The sequence below is a fragment of the Pantherophis guttatus genome, chromosome 3 (assembly GCF_059756535.1).
Source record: "Pantherophis guttatus breed Tessera chromosome 3, ASM5975653v1, whole genome shotgun sequence".
Lineage (NCBI taxonomy): Eukaryota > Metazoa > Chordata > Lepidosauria > Squamata > Colubridae > Pantherophis > Pantherophis guttatus.
This window is the reverse complement of record NC_142065.1, coordinates 196,936,990-196,956,914: the sequence shown is the minus strand read 5'-3', so window position 1 is coordinate 196,956,914 and position 19,925 is coordinate 196,936,990. Positions and strand designations below refer to the sequence as shown.

The 19,925-nt window shown below is 40.1% G+C and overlaps 1 protein-coding gene across 1 annotated transcript in view; it reads left to right on the top strand.

The window, feature by feature from the left end:
- EIF3H (eukaryotic translation initiation factor 3 subunit H) overlaps positions 1-19,925 on the top strand; it is an 82,593-nt gene that overhangs the window by 37,339 nt on the left and 25,329 nt on the right. The window lies entirely within an intron of this gene.

Here is a 19,925-nt window from a genome sequence, read left to right as displayed (position 1 = left end):
AGACCTCAACTATGAGAGACAAAATGAGAAAACAAATCCAGACAATCACATTGTCTGATTTGGAAAGAATTTATTTGCAAATTATGGTGGAAAATAAGTATTTGGTCAATATCAAAAGTTCATCTCAATACTTTGTTATATATCCTTTGTTGGCAATGACAGAGGTCAAACGTTTTCTGTAAGTCTTCACAAGGTTGGCACACACTGTTGCTGGTATGTTGGCCCATTCCTCCATGCAGATCTCCTCTAGAGCAGTGATGTTTTGGGGCTGTCGCTGGGCAACATGGACTTTCAACTCCCTCCAAAGGTTTTCTATGGGGTTGAAATCTGGAGACTGGCTAGGCCACTCCAGGACCTTGAAATGCCTCTTACGAAGCCACTCCTTCGTTGCCCGGGCAGTGTGTTTGGGATCATTGTCATGCTGAAAGACCCAGCCACGTTTCATCTTCAATGCCCTTGCTGATGGAAGGAGGTTTGCACTCAAAATCTCATGATACATGGCCCCATTCTTTTTTTTTTTTAATTTATATGCCGCCCTTCTCCGGAGACTCAGGGTGGCTTACAATGCGTTAAGCAATAGCCTTCATACTTTTGTATATTTATACAAAGTTAGCCTATTGCCTCCACAATCTGGGTTCTCATTCTTTCTTTCCTGTACATGGATCAGTCGTCCTGGTCCCTTTGCAGAGAAACAGCCCCAAAGCATGATGTTGCCACCTCCATACTTCACAGTAGATATGGTGTTCTTTGGATGCAACTCAGCATTCTCTCTCCTACGAACATGACGAGTTGTGTTTCTACCAAACAGTTCTACTTTGGTTTCATATGACCATATGACATTCTCCCAATCCTCTTCTGGATCATCTAAATGCTCTCTAGCAAACTTCAGACAGGCCCGGACATGTACTGGCTTGAGCAGGGGGACACGTCTAGCATTGCAGGATCTGAGTCCCTGGTGGCATTGTGTGTTACTGATGGTAGCCTTTGTTACGTTGGTCCCAGCTCTCTGCAGGTCATTCACTAGGTCCCCCCGTGTGGTTCTGAGATTTTTGCTCACCGTTCTTGTGATCATTTTGACCCCACGGGGTGAGATCTTGTGTGGAGCCCCAGATCGAGGGAGATTATCAGTGGTCTCGTATGTCTTCCATTTTCTAATTATTGCTCCCACAGTTGATTTCTTCACACCAAGCTGCTTGCCTATTGCAGATTCAGTCTTCCCAGCCTGGTGCAGGTCTACAATTTTGTTTCTGGTGTCCTTCGACAGCTCTTTGGTCTTCACCATAGTGGAGTTTGGAGTGTGACTGTTTGAGGTTGTGGACAGGTGTCTTTTCTACTGATAACAAGTTCAAACAGGTGCCATTAATACAGGTAATGAGTGGAGGACAGAGGAACCTCTTAAAGAAGAAGTTACAGGTCTGTGAGAGCCAGAAATCTTGCTTGTTTGTAGGTGACCAAATACTTATTTTCCACCATAATTTGCAAATAAATTCTTTCCAAATCAGACAATGTGATTGTCTGGATTTGTTTTCTCATTTTGTCTCTCATAATTGAGGTCTACCTATGATGACAATTACAGGCCTCTTTCATTTTTTTAAGTGGGAGAACCTGCACAATTGGTGGCTGACTAAATACTTTTTTGCCCCACTGTATTTGAAACTTGGATTTGGGAAGAGAAATCAGATTATTATGATTCCTGATTTGCAAGGGGCAAAGTGCCATTCCCGGGGAGAATTAAGCAGACTCCTAAGCCATGAAAGACCATCAAAATAGACAAATATCTTCCCTGTCCAAATGAGGTTTCTATTTGGGAAGTAATGAGTTGGTCCCTTCTGTTATGTTTGACTCACATTCATTTTTCATTACTAAAATGGTACCGATGCATCTCATTTTGAGTGCTCAGTTAATTTGTCACAGAAGATAACTGACTCTGCTAGCCATAAAATTTGTTTTATTGCCGATACATTTAAACACTTCTGATTAACTTTTATTGAGGTCATTTTATTAAATTTAATGCCTTGGATACCACATTGAGTAAAGAATTAGCTGCTTCTGATTTCTGTGGGCACATTTAAATGTTAATAGAAGAAGAGAATGATAAGGCCACCCCCTCAGTTTTGAAAAGCAGTATGCCATAATAAAATGCAACTTTGATATTCCCCAGGCCTGTTGGATTCTACTTCCTGGGTTGTTAAATTTTGTTCCCTTGGATTGTTAAATAAAACTGCATCGAAAAGAGACTTGTGTCAGAAGCTAATAACCTTTTAAATGAGTCCTATGGTAGGCCTTAATCTGCTCAAAAATATTTTTAAAATGTAAGAAATAATGGCAGCAGGTGCTTTTCTTTGGCAATTAAACGTATTTGATGGTGACTGACAGCCCTAAAGGTTTCTTGGTAAAAAGTGACAGAGAAGAGATACTGATTTGTGGAGCTTTGAGATATCTGTGTTAAACGCAGGAAATCAGGAGTCCAGGCAGTTCAAATGAATATATAGCAACAGCTTAAACCAGGGGTGTCAGACTCAAGGCCCTGGGGCCAGATTCAGCTCGCGGGATACTTAGATCCGGCACGGGTCCACCCTGGAAACAGCGAAGGACTGGCCCACAGTGCTTCTGCCAGCAAAAACAGAGCTTGGGAGGGCCGCTGGCCATCCCAGCTGAAAACAGAGCTCTGGAGCCCATTTTTGCTGGCAGAACGCTTGGGCCACCACAGGCACCCCTGACACGAGTGATGTCGAGCTGGCCATGTGCACCCTGGCCACGCCCCCCTAGCCCCCTGAGGTGAAACACAACCCTGATGAGGCCCTTAATGAAATCGAGTTTGACATCCCTGGCTTAAACTCTCTACAAGAATCTGAACTACTAACAGTCAAAGCAAATTGGTGGTAGATAAGAGCAGTGGTGGCTGCTGCCGGTTCGGGTGAGCCGGTAGTTCTGACCAGTGGCTGACCCCGCCCACCCGCCCTGGCGCTATCCCGTCCTATATAATCGCCGTTTTTTTTTTATGCCGCGCGCATGCGCTCACATTTTCGCACGCTCACATTTTTGGTTCTGGCCGAACCGGTTGTTACAACCGGCAGCAGCCCACAACTGGATAAGAGCCAATAGAACTCAAGGTGGGCTGGGCTTAGATCTCTTGTGGGCATGAAAGGACTTGAGACCGGTGACACATTTGATCCCTCCTTCAGACTCAGCCAGATCATCTCCTACAGTCTGGTTCAAAAACAATAGGACTTGAGGGAGATCAGCATGCCAACAGCTAGATGTCCTTTGTACCTCCCTGTCACTGATGTCACGACATTGCTATAAAGAAAAGTCTTTGCCTTTTCTCCATGGCCCTCTTCTCTATCATACCCCAGTCAATTGTCATGCAGAGCCTGGGAAGACAATGTCTTCCGAATCAAGAAAGACAGCCCTGAGATAAGAAAGGAGCAATTGCTTCCAGACTTCCTTTGGCCTAGGAAGAAAGGGGGGGGGAGAGTAGATCTCTGAATCACAAGTAATACTTCTGTTTCCAGAAAATAAATACACCCAGATACAGGGGTTGAAAAAGAAGTAGTGGTAAGAAAGAGATATATGTTTTACTGCTCACGGTATTGCAAATTACATTACATTTTCCTTAGGCCCAGATTAAACATGCACTGATTTTTCATTCCTCTATTACAGGGTTCTATTTATGCCAAATTTATTTTGGGGCAATTTATTTCAGCATCAAGTAAAAATGTTCTTTGTTTGGGAGGCAGGCTTTAAAGAGTCTTTTGGTCTTCTCATTGCACCTGGTGAAATTGAAACTGGGAAGAAATGGCTCTTGAGGTAATCAGCCATAATTGGATTCCATCCCTGGGTGGTTTCCTGGGTTGTTTTTGTAGGAATATAAGCAGAAGTTCAGGTGTCCAGACTGGCTGATATAGGAGGCCTTACAGGTGAAAATGAAGGTAACTAGTAATAAATCAGTAGAACCAGATGGCATTGATCCAACTTAATAAAGAACAAAAGAAGTAAAAGTAGCTGAATTGCTAACGATGTCTAATTTATTACTGAGAAAGCCAATATGCCAGAGTTCTGAAAAATGGTGGCTTGTCTTGTAGTCTCTTGAGAAGAAATGTGCTAGGAAATATAGGCTGGTAGCCCTTGATTTGACTCAAGGGGAAATAGCAGATAATTTTACAAAACTTAAGCATGTTTATGTCTGAAAGGCATACCAGAGAAAGTGTGTGTATGATTCCATTTGAGGTTTTAAGAGGAACTTGGACATGGTACACAACAAGGAAAAAAAATCTTAAAATTGGGTAGTTTGGTTATATTAGTAGGAAGTGGATCAACGAATCACTTTAGATATTATCTTGCTTTGGGAACTGAGAATTTGATATGTTTCTGGTTCAGTGTGTGTTTGTATTTTAGACCGAAAATGAAAAGAAATATATTGATGTCTTGTAAATCCCATGTGCGTGTAAAACGACCTTGAACACTTTTCTACCTGTCTGACTCTAAAGATTTAGTTTCCATTTTAAAAAAAATCTTCTTAGTCTCTAATATCAAGGATGGAATTATATCATAGGCAAATGGATATGTGAGTGGGCTTTTTAAAATTATTTCAGCCCCTTCTTAAAATTAATCTAAAAGCAAGGATTACAGTTCTTTCCTCAACATAAACAATTCTGAAAATTCAAGTTGTGTGAGTCTGTAGATTATCCTTATGAATGTAACCTCCTTGCTGGACTGCAAATCAATCCTAATGCACCCTCCCCAGAGGGAGAAATGTGCAGCTTCTTGTACAGAATGAGATTAACTTCATTATTTTATCTGACGGGAGATTAAAAAAAAACCTGGAGGAAAAACTCCATGAAGATTTTGTACCCAAATGGAAAGAAGAGCTGAATCCTCTAGATCAGGGGTGTCAGACTCACAGCGTCACAGCGGCGTGACGTGACATATCGTGATTTCCCCCACTTCGCTAAACTGGGTGTGGGTGTGGCCAGCTCATGGCGCATCTGGCCATGGGCCGCAGGTTTGACAGCCCTGCTCTAGATGCTATGTATCCATGCTACAAGGCCAAGAGGTAGGTAGGTGGGTAGTCAGATTTCTTCCTTCTACATTTTGACCTTTTACTTGCCAGGAAAGTATCACTGGTTATCAGAGCCCTATCACTCTTGCATACCAAGGTAGATGGATGGCTACCAAGCGAAGAATCTCTGGAAGAGAGGTAGTGGCAACAGGATAAAAATAGAAGACAGAAGCAGAAACCTGGAGATAGTTGTGGAACGTCCAGCTTCTCCTTGACTTAAACAGTTCATTTAGTGACCATTCAAGTTACAATGGCACTGAAAAAGGTAACTTACAATCATTTTTTCACACTTACGACATCCTCATAGACATGTGATCAAAATTCAGATGCTTAGCAAGTAACTCATATTTATGATGTTGCAGTGTCCTGGGGTCATGCAATCACCTTTTGTGACCTTCTGACAAGCAAAGTCGATGGGGAAGCCAGATGTTACTAACTTAACAAGTGCGTGATTCACTTAACAACTGTGGCAAGAAAGGTCATTTAACAAACATCTCGCTTAGCAACATATATTTTGGTCTCCGTTGTGGTCATAAGTCAAGGACTACCTGTACTTTGCAGGATCAGTTATCCAGTACAGTTGCTAACATATTTCTCAACATCTTGCCCAAACCATTTCCAGAATTATTATTTTTTTGCAGTTAAAATGAACATCAATTGAATGGGAATTGTAATATGAATAAACCAGTTTCGTTGTATTGGCAGGGATTTTGTCTGCTGGCTAAACGCATTGACTTTGTACCATTGACTGAACTGTAGAATTGAAGCCTACTCATATTTCCCTTAATACAATGTACAAGAGGACTGTATTGCGTCTTCCTAACTAAGTACATCAGGTAGACTATGCAGATATCCTTAATTTGTTCAATTAATTGCTTTTCCATTTGCATTTTTAAGAAAGGGAAGCTTCAATGGCCAGGTGCATAGCTGGGTTGGAGGTAGCTCCGTGATGTCAATATTTTGCAACCTCCAGATGTGTCAGGGCGTCAGATTCTTCGACCGGGGTAGCTGGTAATTTTTGGAGTTAAAGTCCTAACACCACTTTAGGGTGCTAGATTGCAAATGCAGGAGACATAATATTTATATTACTTTTGCACAGACACATATCAAGTCAAGTAAGGTTCATTAGATTATCAAGATGAACATAGCTTTCAAAGATTTCTGTTGTGATTTAAACCTTGCACTTTTAATTTTAGAATAATTGGTTAAAATTCCATTCTCAGTTGCTTGCATGCCATCCGTGTACATTAAGTTGTTTTCCAGGTAAGGATGAACATATTAAGAAAATCTCTTTAGAGATTTTCCCAGTGTTCAACAGGAGTAGATAAAGTGTGTTCCTACAGATGAATTGCAGTTGCCGCCTGTTATAGCCAGAATGCCCAGTGAGAACTACACTCCAAGAATATCTGGAGGAACCCATCTTGCCTATAGTACAGATCTAGATCTGTATCATGTAATTAGTCTACTTAGTGTAGAAATGTGGAAAGGTAAAGGTTCCCCTCGCACATATGTGCTAATCGTTCCCGACTCTAGGTTTCAAAGCCAAAGAGCCAGCGCTGTCCGAAGACGTCTCCGTGGTCATGTGGCCAGCATGACTAAATGCCAAAGGCGCACGGAACGCTGTTACCTTCCCACCAAAGGTAGTGCCTATTTTTCTACTTGCATTTTTTAACGTGCTTTCGAACTGCTAGGTTGGCAGAAGCTGAGACAAGTAACGTGAGCTCCCCCCATTACGTGGCACTACGGATTCGAACCGCTGAACTGCCGACCTTTCAATTGACAAGCTCAGCTTCCTAGCCGCTGAGCCACCACGTCCCACGTGTACAGCATGTGTACAGCAATGTTATTCCTAAAAATATGCTAGGTTCAAGTGAGATGTGTAATAAGACATGTTGATTTGATACATTTTTATATGTATCAAATCAATGCCTGTATATATTTGATACATACAGTATTTTGATACATTTGATTGTATTAATTCAGCAGTCTTGGATGTCCCTGTGATACAAAGGAGCATGCCTTCTTTTGACATAGTAATGTGTACATAGATTGAAAGCCCTTTTTAGTACATATTTTATTTTATGGTGACTTGATTTGATTATGGGTGCCCTTTAGACTGTGAGATATGTTTTATTCTGATTCATCAGAACAATGGTAAAGATTAATTCCTTTTTATTTGAGAAGACATTGCCTGTTCGAATCTTCATAGTTAGGAATTCCCTTCTGCACCTCCTATTTTGTCTCTGCCTTAATCTCCCTTGAGTGTAACCTCTCGAAATTGAAAAATATGTTTTGAGTTGTGAACAACCTTTGCAGCCACAAAGCAGAGAAATTAAATGCAGCAGCAGTTTTAATGTTCTAGATCATGTTTTGTCAGATGTTTAATTTTTATTTAGGGTAGCATCCTACTTTGCTGCTCATGTTAAGAGGTGTGGGAGAAAAAGAGAATACAAGGCACACTGATATTTGCAGATAAGTAAAAAGCTTCCCTTTGTGTGCCCAACACACAGAAAAGATTGACTCTATTTATCATTTTATAAGCATGTCTGGTGAGTAGCGGTTTAAATTGGTTTTGAAAAATAAGTATTATTACAAACAATATGTTGAATGTTACACAAACAACTGCCTTACACTCACTCGGTTCAATTTTGTCCCTGGTGGATTTATGTAGAAGCATTATTTGCATATTGCTCCCAACAATCTGGGTCCTCATTTTACCGATCTCAAAAGGATGGGAGGATGACTCAATCTTGAGCCTCATCAGGATCGAACTCCAGGCTGTGGGCAGAGTTTACCTTCAATACTGCAATTTAACCTCTGCGACATCAGGGCTCCCTTATTGGTGGTCCAGCAAGTCACCCTCACATTACCAGGGATAAGAGCTGTGATTTGAGGGAATATGGAATCCCCACGCACTTCTAGGAAGTGCTTATTATCCCATGAATTCTTGAACCAGGAGAAAGCTGAGCTGATAAGGCTTCCTGACATTACTAGTCATTGTCCCATCAGCTAAGCAAACAATAAGAGGCATCAGCAGTTAATTGATTTTTGGGACACCTGTCCTCTGCTATCTGGGTTTGGCAGTAAATTCAGGTTTAGATGTTTCTACAATATGACCAACATGGTAAAGTTATCCCTCTTCATACTTGGGCAATTTAGGACTTATTTAATCCCCAGGACATAGATTTACTTTCTTGATGTTCCCATAGTACATAGAAACCCCATCACCAATTGAGCCTGCTGTGGGAACAGTATCACTGGCTCCATTTGGATATACCTATTTCAGCTTAATAACTCACCTCTTCTAAAGAAAACTGGTTAACTGAAAATGTCTTACATGTTCTTTCCTGATTTAAAATTTCTCTGTACTGCTTGTCATGTACAATATCCGAGAAGGAAAAAGGGGAAGACTAAGGTCAGGCAAAGAGTTTGCACCTAACTCTATTCATTAAGCCGAGGTAGGCATGCCCAAACTGGCTTCGCATCATATTCCACTCCTTGTTCAAAAGAGTTCAGAGTATCTTTCATTGGACTATTCCCTGCTGTTCACACAACCACTTTTAACATAGTACAGCCGGCGCCTGAGGGCAAGCAGAGAAAAATTCAAAGCTCAGCAGGGAAATTGATCTCAGAGTTTTCCAAGCTCTTACACAACACTCAAATTAAGACTCATTGCTACTTGGGAAATAGATGGTGCTGTGAAATAATACTGGCCAGATTTATGGCTTGAGAGTGAGCATGGTGCTCTTATGGGACTTTAACTGCAAAAGGCTTAGAGCAGTTATGAAATTAGCACTGGCTCCCGGTGGTCTTCCAGGTGCGCTTCAAGGTTTTGGTCACCACCTTTAGAGCGCTCCATGGCTTAGGACCAGGATACTTTTGGGCTTAGGGCCTGGGTACTTAGGGGACCGCCTTCTGCCACCAGTAGCCTCTCACCAACCAGTAGGCTCCCATAGAGAGGGGCTCCTCAGGGTGCCGTCAGCCAAACAATGTTGACTGGCGGCCCCCAGGGGGAGAGCCTTCTCTGTGGGGGCACCTGCCATCTGGAATGAGCACCCCCCGGAGATACGGAGGATCCCAGATTTACGCACTTTCCGCCGCGCCCTCAAAACATTTTTATTCCAGCAGGCTGGTCTGGCTTGACTCTCCCTTTTAATTTGCTTTTAAGTTTTATACAAATTGGGTGTTTTTAAATTTGTTTTTGGGCCAAAATTATTTAATGTACTTTTAAATGGTTTTTAACTTTTGTATGATGTATTTTTATCTTGTGGCTGTTCACCGCCCTGAGTCCTTCGGGAGTAGGACGGTATATAAATAAAATAAAATAAAATAAAATAAAATAATAAAATAAATTGATCCAAACGACAGCTCAAAAATGGTGCACAGCTATGAGACTGCAATGATGTTGCTTTTGTCATTGAAGCATAGGAATTTGCAACAAACCTAAGAGGTGAATTATGCCTATATAACTTATAGGCAGAGCACATCATGAGAAAGGTAGGGCTAGATGAATCAAAAGTTGGAATTAAGATTGCCGGAAGAAATATCAACAACCTCAGATATGCAGATGATACCACTCTAATGGCAGAAAGCGAACAGGAACTAAAGAGCCTCTTGATGCAAGTAAAGAAGGAGAGTGCAAAAGTTGGCTTGAAACTCAACATTAAGAAAACTAAGATCATGATATCTGGCCCTTTCAATTCCTGGCAAATAGATGGGGAAGAAATGGAGGTATGACAGATTTTATTTTTCTGGGCTCCAAGTTCACTGCACATGGGGACTACAACCAAGAAATTAAAAGATGCTTACTCCTGGGAAGGAAAGCTATGGCAAATCTAGACAGCATACTAAAAAGCAGAGATATCACCTTGTCAATAAAAGTGCGTATAGTCAAGGCTATGGTTTTCGCAGTTGCAATGTATGGCTGTGAAAGTTGGACCATAAGAAAAGCTGAACACCAAAGAATTGAGGCCTTTGAACAATGGTGCTGGAGAAGACTCCTGCAAGTCCCTTGAACTGCAAAGCGATCAAACTGGTCAGTCCTAGAGGAGATCAACCCTGACTGCTCTTTAGAAGGCCAGATCCTGAAGATGAAACTCAAATACTTTGGCCACCTAATGAGAAGGAAGGACTCACTGGAGAAGAGCCTAATGCTGGGAAAGATTGAGGGCAAAAGAAGAACGGGATGACAGAGAACGAGGTGGCTGGATGGAGTCACTGAAGTAGTAGGCGTGAGTTTAAATGGACTACAGAGGACGGTAGAGAACAGGAAGGCCTGGAGGAATGTTGTTCATGGGGTTGCGATGGGTCGGACACGACTTCACAACAAACAACAACAAGTATAGGTACTCCTCAATTCACAACCATTGTGGTTCAGTGTAAAGATGAAAGAAGAAAGTTCAGCAATAAGCCTTAGACTTGCCAATGAAGGGGTGTCCAACCTTGGGAGGTTTAAGACTTGTGGACTTCAACTCTCAGAAAACTTGAGACATATTGTTGGGACATCTGAAAGACCAAGTTGTGCATAGATTTTCCTGGGAGAAAAAAGAATCTGTGCAGTCATTAAGGGTTGATACCAACTGAATGTCACATCATCATCATCATACATTCCTATCCAGGAGTGCTTGATAAGCATCTGGCATGTTGAAATCAGGGTCATGTTTTGAACAGGTGTCCTAAGGAATTTGGACAGCAACATCAAGTGTGTTTCTTGAGATAACAAATGTATTGTACTGCAGCTTGGTGTTTTTCTTGTTTTCTAATCTTCAGGTGACTGCCAAGTCTGTGTGGACATAATTCTCCTCTTAAGTCTGTTGCAAATTTCTATGCTTGAAAGACAGAAGCAACATCCTTGCTGTCTTCTGGATCAATTTCATTTTTTACTTATTCTGGGAGTATTAAACTGTAGAAGGTCTTCCATAACAGGAAGAATCATTCTCAGTTTAACTAAAAAATATTGCTTGAAGAGGCTAAAGTGAAAGCTTGTTTTACAATATTAATGATCAAAGGTAGCAAAACAAGTGCTTTTGTCAATATTTGGCAAATTAAATTAAGGCAGATAAATCTTGCGCTCCTCCAAAATGTTATGTTTTTGCTGGATAGAACTCTCCGTGGCTTTTGGATTTTATCCTGTGGAATATGTATAGCTACCATTTCAAATAGATCTGGTTAGCTACCATCTCATAACCCCCGTTCAGAAGTCAGATTTTACTTGTTCCCAGGAGTTTATGCAATGCATAGTTCCAGCTACGTATTAAAATGTTATCAAGTGTTCTAAATGAAACGTGTCCCCTTATTCCCATTTTGGTTATAACATATTTTGTAATTTGATGTGGAATATTTGCAAGCTGTTGTGGTTGTTGTTGAAAATACTAGTCTGTAATCCTGGACTAACTTAGTGGAGGCACAATAATAGAGTTGGCAAACCAGGTTTTAGCTTTATTTTGGAAAAAAAAAAGTTGTAAGCCGTTTTTTAAGAGTTATTTATATATAAAAATATTTTTCTGTCTGAAGTTGGAGTAATGTTGCAAGCTTACAACTTGTGGTCATTAAAAAAAAAGTTCCTTGAAAAGGTATAATGATTAGAAGCTGTCCTATTATATTGACAGATTGTAGGAGAGTTGCTCGTTTGCTTAATTTTGTCGTCATTGATATCCATAGGAAGGAGAGTGGTTAATTCCTGCAGGACAGTGCTCTGGCACGTTTTAAACGCGCTCTACATGGGACTACCCTTGAAAAGTGTTTGGAGACTACAATTGGTCCAGAACGCAGCTGCGCGAGCTGTCGTGGGTGCACCTAGGTACACCCACATTACACCAATTCTCTGCGAGCTGCACTGGCTCCCTATTGGTCTCCGGTCACAATTCAAGGTGTTGGTTATTACCTTTAAAGCCCTACATGGCTTAGGGCCAGGTTATCTTCGAGACCGCCTTCTGCTGCATCGCTCCCAGCGACCGGTAAGATCCCACAGAGTTCGTCTCCTCCGAGTCCCATCGGCTAAACAATGCTGGCTGGCGGGCCCGTGGGGGAGGGCCTTCTCTGTGGCTGCCCCTGCTCTCTGGAACCAGTTACCTCCTGAGGTCCGGACCATCCCCACCCTACTGGCCTTCTGAAAAGCGATGAAGACCTGGCTTTTCCGGCAGGCCTGAGGCCGTTGATCTCGCTCTTGTGATCTGTCGAGATCCAGCCATGAATGGCGTGAATGAGTTTTTAATGTTTTTAATGTTTTTAATTTTTAAATGTTTTTTTTTAATAATTATTTTATTGAAATGTGTTGTGAGCCGCCCTGAGTCTTTGGAGAGGGGTGGCATATAAATTGAATTAATTAAATTAAATTAAATTAAAACATACATAGAGCTAAAAAAATTTCCCCATAGAAAAAATTATACTGTGAAATACATAATATGCTTCATTTGCCTATTATTTTGAAAATAAAAGTGGTAGTTTCATCTTTATCATGAGATGTAGTGTTATTAAACCACAGCCAGTCATAGTTCTGTGATAAATAGGGATGCTTGAGGATTTAATCCAATCCACAGTTCAGTTCAAATCAAGCCAAGCTCATCTGGACCCTCAGACAAATCTATGGATGGGAACTCAATAATTGCTTGGATTTTATGCGTCTCCAAATTTTGTGATGCAATTTTTGGCAAGGAAAATCTACTAAAGAGTGTACAAAATACACATTTAGAGTAAAATATGCTTAGAAATGTGTACTTTGAGATAAAATATATTTAGGAATGCATAATTTGTGGTTACAAATGCTAAATGCCTTTTTTTTATGAGGATTGGAAGAAAATGAGAGATGAACACAGAAAAATGGGACCATGTGTAGAAACTGAGAAAAATGGAAATAGTCTGAACAGTCCATCTTTCCTAGGAACTGAGCAGCCAAATGTTACAAAGATGATTGTTACACAAATGATTGTTATTGTTCCATAATAAATAAAAAATATTAAGGCCTCTCTTAATTAAGTGTTTGGATGACAGGGCAACCTTAATATGGTTAGCCTTGAATGTGGTGTCAAACAAAAGCCATAAACACTATGGGTTTTTTTTTCTCTTGTTCTAGCCAGAATATTATTTCTCACCTATTTGGCTAACATAGCAAATTCAAAGAATGGACTGGTGGTTTGCATCAGGACCACCAAGAAGAAGGATATTCTAAGATACATTCACAGTTGGACTACAACCAAAGTTTATCATCTATACATAGACAGCATGTAAAAAGGCTTCTGGTTGTTTTTCTACATACATCTTCCTCCTCTTCCTCCAATAATACAATACAATACAATTCTTTATTGGCCAAGTGTGATTGGACACACAAGGAATTTGTCTTTGGTGCATATGCTCAGTGTACATAAAAAGAAAAGATACATTCGTTAAGAATCATAAGGTACAACACTTAATGATAGTCATAGGGTACAAATAAGCAAACAAATCACAACGACGCTATAGAGCACTGCACACCAGTACAACTAGACACAAGAACAGTTTTTTTCCCGAATGCCATCACTCTGCTAAACAAATAATTCCCTCAACACTGTCAAACTATTCACTAAGTCTGCACTACTATTAATCTTCTCATCATTCCCATCACCAAACTGTTCTCGTGTCTAGTTGTTCTGATGCGCAGTGCTCTATAGCGTCGTTTCGAGGGTAGGAGTTGAAACAGTTTATGTCCAGGATGCAAGGGGTCTGTAAATATTTTCACAGCCCTCTTTTTGACTCGTGCAGTATAGGTCCTCAATGGAAGGCAGGTTGATAGTAATTGTTTTTTCTGCAGTTCTAATTATCCTCTGAAGTCTGTGTCTGTCTTGTTGGGTTGCAGAACCAAACCAGACAGTTATAGAGGTGCAGTTGACAGACTCAATAGTTCCTCTGTAGAACTGTATCAGCAGCTCCTTGGGCAGTTTGAGCTTCCTGATTGGCGCAGGAAGAACCTCCTCCTCTTCCTCCTCCATTAAAAGTAAAAATTTCCCCTTTCCAGTCATATCCAACTCCATGGGGTGATGCTCATCTCTGTTTCTTAGCTGACAGGGTCAGCGTTGTCCGAAGAAATTTGCATAGTCATGTGGCCAGTGTGATTATACACTGAGGCACACAGGACACTGTTCCTTTCCCACCAAAGTGGTACCTATTTATCTACTTGCATTTGCATCATTTTGAGCTGCTAGATGGGCAGAAACGGGGGTAAATAAAGGGAGCGCACCCCATCGCACTCTGTTCTCGAAACCAGCTGACAAGCTCAATATTTTTAATGGCTGAGCCATCGGGCCCCACCTCTGTTAAAATTGTAACACAAATATAATAACAAACCTGGAGGGAGCAATGTGTAGTACAGTTGTATGGGATTTTAAAGGTGTCTAGAAGCTTGACCCAAAAAGAAAGACTGTCTTTCTTCTGAGTTTGCAACTCTGGTGATAATTTCTGGGTAACCTCAATAAAAATGTGTGGACCTCAGTTTGACAAATTGCCCAGAATACTATAGCACTAGCTAAGAATTTGAAATCTGACGCATTCAGAACACTAGCCTTCTAAAATATCTGTTAGCCTGTGGTGTCTCAGAGGCATATTAATCATCTGTCATGTGCTGAGAGGCTAAGCTATGGGTAAAAAAAATATTTCTTACCATTACCACATCCGTTGACTAAAATAAATAGGCAAGCAAACTATGGCTGTTTGAAAAATTTCAAAACATATCCTCCCCCACCCTTCTCCCCATTTTTATAAGAACAAATTCAAAAAATTAGAAATATCTGGGACGCCTGGGGTAGGGAAGAAATAAATATATCAAATTTATATTTGCTGATAAAGAAATAAAGGGAGACTAGTTTAGATCTATTTCAAGCTATTTAGCTCTCATCAGCTAGCTAAATATAAATTTGGTATTTAGTATTTGGTATTTAAAATGGTTTGTTGTGAATGCGACTGCTTGAGGGCTCCTGGATTGGATCTGAAAGGCGAAAGGGAAGCAGTATGCTCCCTCCCATATTGGGATAGACCAGGTGCTTCAACAGAAAGATAGATAGATAGATAGATAGATAGATAGATAGATAGATAGATAGATAGATAGATAGATAGATGATAGATTGATTCTCCTTTGGAATGAGTGGAATACCTTACAAGAAAAGACTCTTCACTCAAAACATATAATCTAAGAACGGTATAAAGGATAGTTAATTGTATTTGGTATGGTTTGTAGCCAGGATAATTAGAACAGTAATCTAAAACTATAGGGAATGGACCAGTTTTCATGCCTTATATACTTCAGTGGAATGCATTCTTCTGAACTCAGTGAAGCCTATTTTGTAAGTAGGCATATATGTATAGTGGTGTACTAAACTTTTAAGGCTGCAGCTATGGGACTTTACATATAAGTAAATTCCACTAACCCAAGTTTTGCTTTTGAGGAATTGTACTCTTTAAGTATGCCAAATGATATTATAAATTGTGTTTTTTCAACTGGTGAAACAAAACAGTAATATATTTGCTTATTTATTTACTTGATTTATATCAAACTTTCTGTTCAACCAGAGTCCCAAATCAAATTAGGATTCAAATACCTGTTATGTATATTTCACTTATACACAGAATATCAACTTTTCCTTTGAAAAATCCCATGTTCCATGTTCCCAGAAATTTTTAATCTGTATACCAGTGAGGGAGTGCTGTATGATCCCATGGCATGATCCAATTCCCATATTTATTGTAATGCCAGAATTAGGCATCCTTCTCTTAGCTTGTAAACTCTAAAATTGAAGGATCAAATCTGGAGAAAATTTGACTCTGTAGGCCACTCTCAAAATGAATTAAACAGCTAACAATAAACCATCCTTGATTTCCCCTTCCAGTTTTATTATTTTGTAAAATGCCTTCTTTTTTCTTCCCAGTGTTTTCCCATCCAGTGGCACCTTAGTACTCAACTGCTTTGAAACTTATCGAATTTGATACTCAACACATTTTGGTATGAAAATTTTGCCCCGGTACTCATTGTTTGTTTGATACTCTACGCATAAGCTAGAACTCGTTGATGTTGGCTGCCTTGTGACTCACTACATTATTCCTTATGGGGAAAAATTGTTTGGTACTTATCATTTTTGGTTCTCATCGTGCCTCCTGGAACCTATTAAGAATGAGTACCTAGGTACCACTGTATGTGCAGGGTTTCCCCCCCCTTTCCCCCCCCCAGATCAACCGAGTATTGATTCATTGATTGGCCCAAAGTCACCCAGATAGCTTTCATGCCCAAGGTGGGACTAGAATTCACAATCTCCTGGCTTCTAGCTTGGTAACTTAACCGTTAGAACAAACTGGCTGTCTTGTGAAATATCTGTACGTAAAATATAAATTAAATCAAAAGTTTAAAAGAACTTTCTAGTACTACAGGCTTCTTTGTAAACTTTTTTTTTTTCATTATGAGTCTATATTTAACGTAGTTAACTTGCTGCATATTTTACAACACACAACAATCTTGTCTTGATTTGTACTCTGGAAATAGTTAACAATAATTCAATTAGCGTTTTGGAAGCTTACGTGTGTATATGTGTACGCAAAGATTATATAAAAATGCATTAATTGTCTCCATTCTGTGTCTGGATCCTGTTTATGTCAGCAAGAAGCTGATGGCCTGTGCCACACATTCTTGTTTCTGCTGTAAACTTATTTATTTAAACGATAAAAGGACATTCCACTTTGAAAGAAGACTCAGAAACCATTGGAGAAAGAACTGAGTCAGAATAATGAAATTTGCTCCATTCCATTCAAGGCATGTTGCCGAATGTGAAGCCAACAAATATGCTGGAAAGAGAAGATCACACAATCCGCCATCTTCTTCCCACGCTGCTGCTTTTTATAAGGATGCCATAGAACATGGATCAAGATACTTACCAACTATCCTGAGTTTTAAGTCAGCATCCAGGTTGGGGGGAAAAATAGAAATATAGCATTGGGAAAATGGTTACAGGTTGAAATCCTTTTCCAGTAAAGGAGAATATTTGTAGCTCGGGGTTGAAATGAGGGTCCTTGGTGCTCTCTGAGCTTGGTTGTTTTCTTGCATTACCCACACTAGGAAACACCATCAGTGCTGCTAGGTAATGAAACGTCTGCAAGAAAACAACCAAGCTCAAAAGAGCAGTAAGGATCCCTTAAATCCTCTTCCATATGCAGTAGCAGTTGGTCCATTTGTTGTTACTTCTTTACATTATTCCAGTCTTAAAGATAAATCGGATTGATAGTCTGCATATTGTTTTGAAATGAAATTCCTAGGTAGGTGTAAAGAACCTATTCTGAAACTGCCATCCTCTCTCTCCCGCAAAGAACATAAAAGTTTAATACAGTGCTATCATATAGGTTTATTGTAAGATGTATTTAGGTAATATGTATGTATGAACAACTTTTGTAATAAGTAGCAAGCTACCAAATGCATCTTGCTGGCCAATCTAGGACACAGGAGACCAAACTAAATACCGTATTTTTCAGAATATAAGACACACTTGCCCCCCCCCAAAGAGGGTGAAAATTTGGGTGTGTCTTATACACTGAATGTAGCCCTGCCCACCCATCGGCCTCCACCCTTTGGCCTCTGCCTCCAGCAATTTGCCTCCTTACAGCAAATAGCCTGTTTCTGTTTCAGCTTCAGCACAGGCTGATTAGCACAAGCAGCTGATTGTCGGTTGGATCAGCCTCCCAAGGTTCAGCTATTTCAGGCTGCAGGGATTGCCATAGCCTATTGCCACCTCTGCCCGCCCCATTTTCGGCCTCCGCTTGCCCCATTTTCCACCCATTCCAATCTCCGCTGCCCAGAATGGTCGGAAAATGGAGGCTGGAAATGGGGTGCGAGGAGGCGGCAATAGGCTATGGCAATCCCTGTAGCCTGAAACAGCTGATCCTCGGGAGGCTGATCCAACCGACAATCAGCTGCTTGTGCTAATCAGACTGTGCTGAAACTGAAATGGGCTGTTAGCTGTTTGCTGCCATGAAGCAAATTGCTGGGAGGCAGAGGCAGATTTTTTTTTCTTGTTTTCCTCCCCAAAAAAGGTAGGTGTGTTTTATAGTCCAGAGTGTCTTATACTCCGAAAAATATGGTAGGCCTTTTCTGTGATAACAGCAAGCTTCTTTTGTTCACTTCAGAAAACATGCTATAAATAATTACATATTATCTGCATTATAGTAGTTTGAATGACTAGAAATGGGCAGTAAGCATGGACAATAATAATAGAGGTCATTTAAGCACAATTTCACTTTGGAAGAGATTATAACTGCAATCAGTAGCTGTATCCAAATATGATTTCCTAAATAATCAGTTGTTTTATTAACGGTTGTCGGGAAAGACTGATTTAAAGCCATATTAGCAGATCTGGGGCCCTGCTATTGCAAAGACCAAGAGATAAACCTTTTCTTGGGGAAAAATTGAAATTAATCTCCTCCCCCCCCCCCCCCCCCGTCCCGGAGGAACTAGAGCATATTGGGCTAAGCTAAAAACAGCTGCAAAATAATGAGGAAGGATGAAAACAGTGAAAATGTGGATTATAGGTTAAGAGAGACATGAAATTGTAGTGATGAGGGACTCCCAAAATCTTTGAGAGTCAAATTTTGCTAAGCATAGTCCTTTCACAAAATTGTTGATATGTCTTGCTCACAGTTTTCTGTTTCAGAGAGTGCAGAACAACACAGGACACAAACCAAAAGAAAGGTCTTAGTCAAAGTTAAACATTCTTAAAAAAAGGTTTTACACCCTGACGGACGGAAAAAAATACTTAATATAGTAGGAACACTAGGAGCATGTCATGATATTAGACTTTGTGATTTTAAGTCAAAGTGAAGTTGTGTATAGCCAAATTCTTACATATTAACTTTGTGAAATCCCGGAGAACAAGTCAAGTCCCATATTGCTGGAGGAGAGGATGTTATGTATATTAAAAATCAATAGTGGGAAGGAGAAAGGATCCAGAGAACTATTGATCAGTCATTTTGGCTTCAATATTTAAGAAATTTGAGAGACTATAAAGCAATTGATCTGTAACCATTTTGAAAACAAAACAAAGCATTTGACAAAAGTACTTTGTGGCATTCAGATTAGCAAACTAGTTACACAGTTGGATAGCATGAGAACATAATAGTTACTTAGCGGGATTTAAAATCATACTTATATTCAAAGAGTCAGTACAAATAGTTCAAACTAAAACAAATTATTGAGGGGCAGTTCTTGTACTGTTCAATCTTTTACAAGAGATTTGAATGAAAAGATGAAGGAGATACTTATTAGATTTGCAGATGACACATAATTGGACAAGGCAAATGCCTTAGAAGATTGATATTACACTCAAGGCAATCCTAACCAGCCTTGATATTTAGAGAATTGTTATGGTATTTAAGAGAAATAGTTACTAAGTTCACTGAGAAATAACAGATGTACAGATGCAGAATGGGGAATATTTAGCTCGGTAAATAGTATTTGTGAAAAAGTAATACTTGAAGAGTTGAATGGAGCAGCCCAACCTTCCAATTCTTCAGGCAATGGGTGTATTATTCAATACTTATTCAAAAGGTTGGATAATCTTCCCATCAGCTCTGGCAGTGGACTTTCCTGAAACATGTAGACATTGTTTCTATTTACCTTCTGCCTTTACCTGAACATACCAGAGAACCTCGGATCACCTGTAGGCAAAGCTTTGCCTGCTTCACTAATCCCTCCTTTTTAGAGTCACAAGTTTTAAAACTAGAGGTGGTTGTCTCTCCAAATTAAGCCATTAGGAGAATCATTTGAAAATCTGGAAAGGTTTGCCTTCAAATAATTCAAGAATGACTAGAAGATCTCTGCTTTCGTGTCTGTGAGCTTTGCAACCTCAAGAGATTCCTCAGA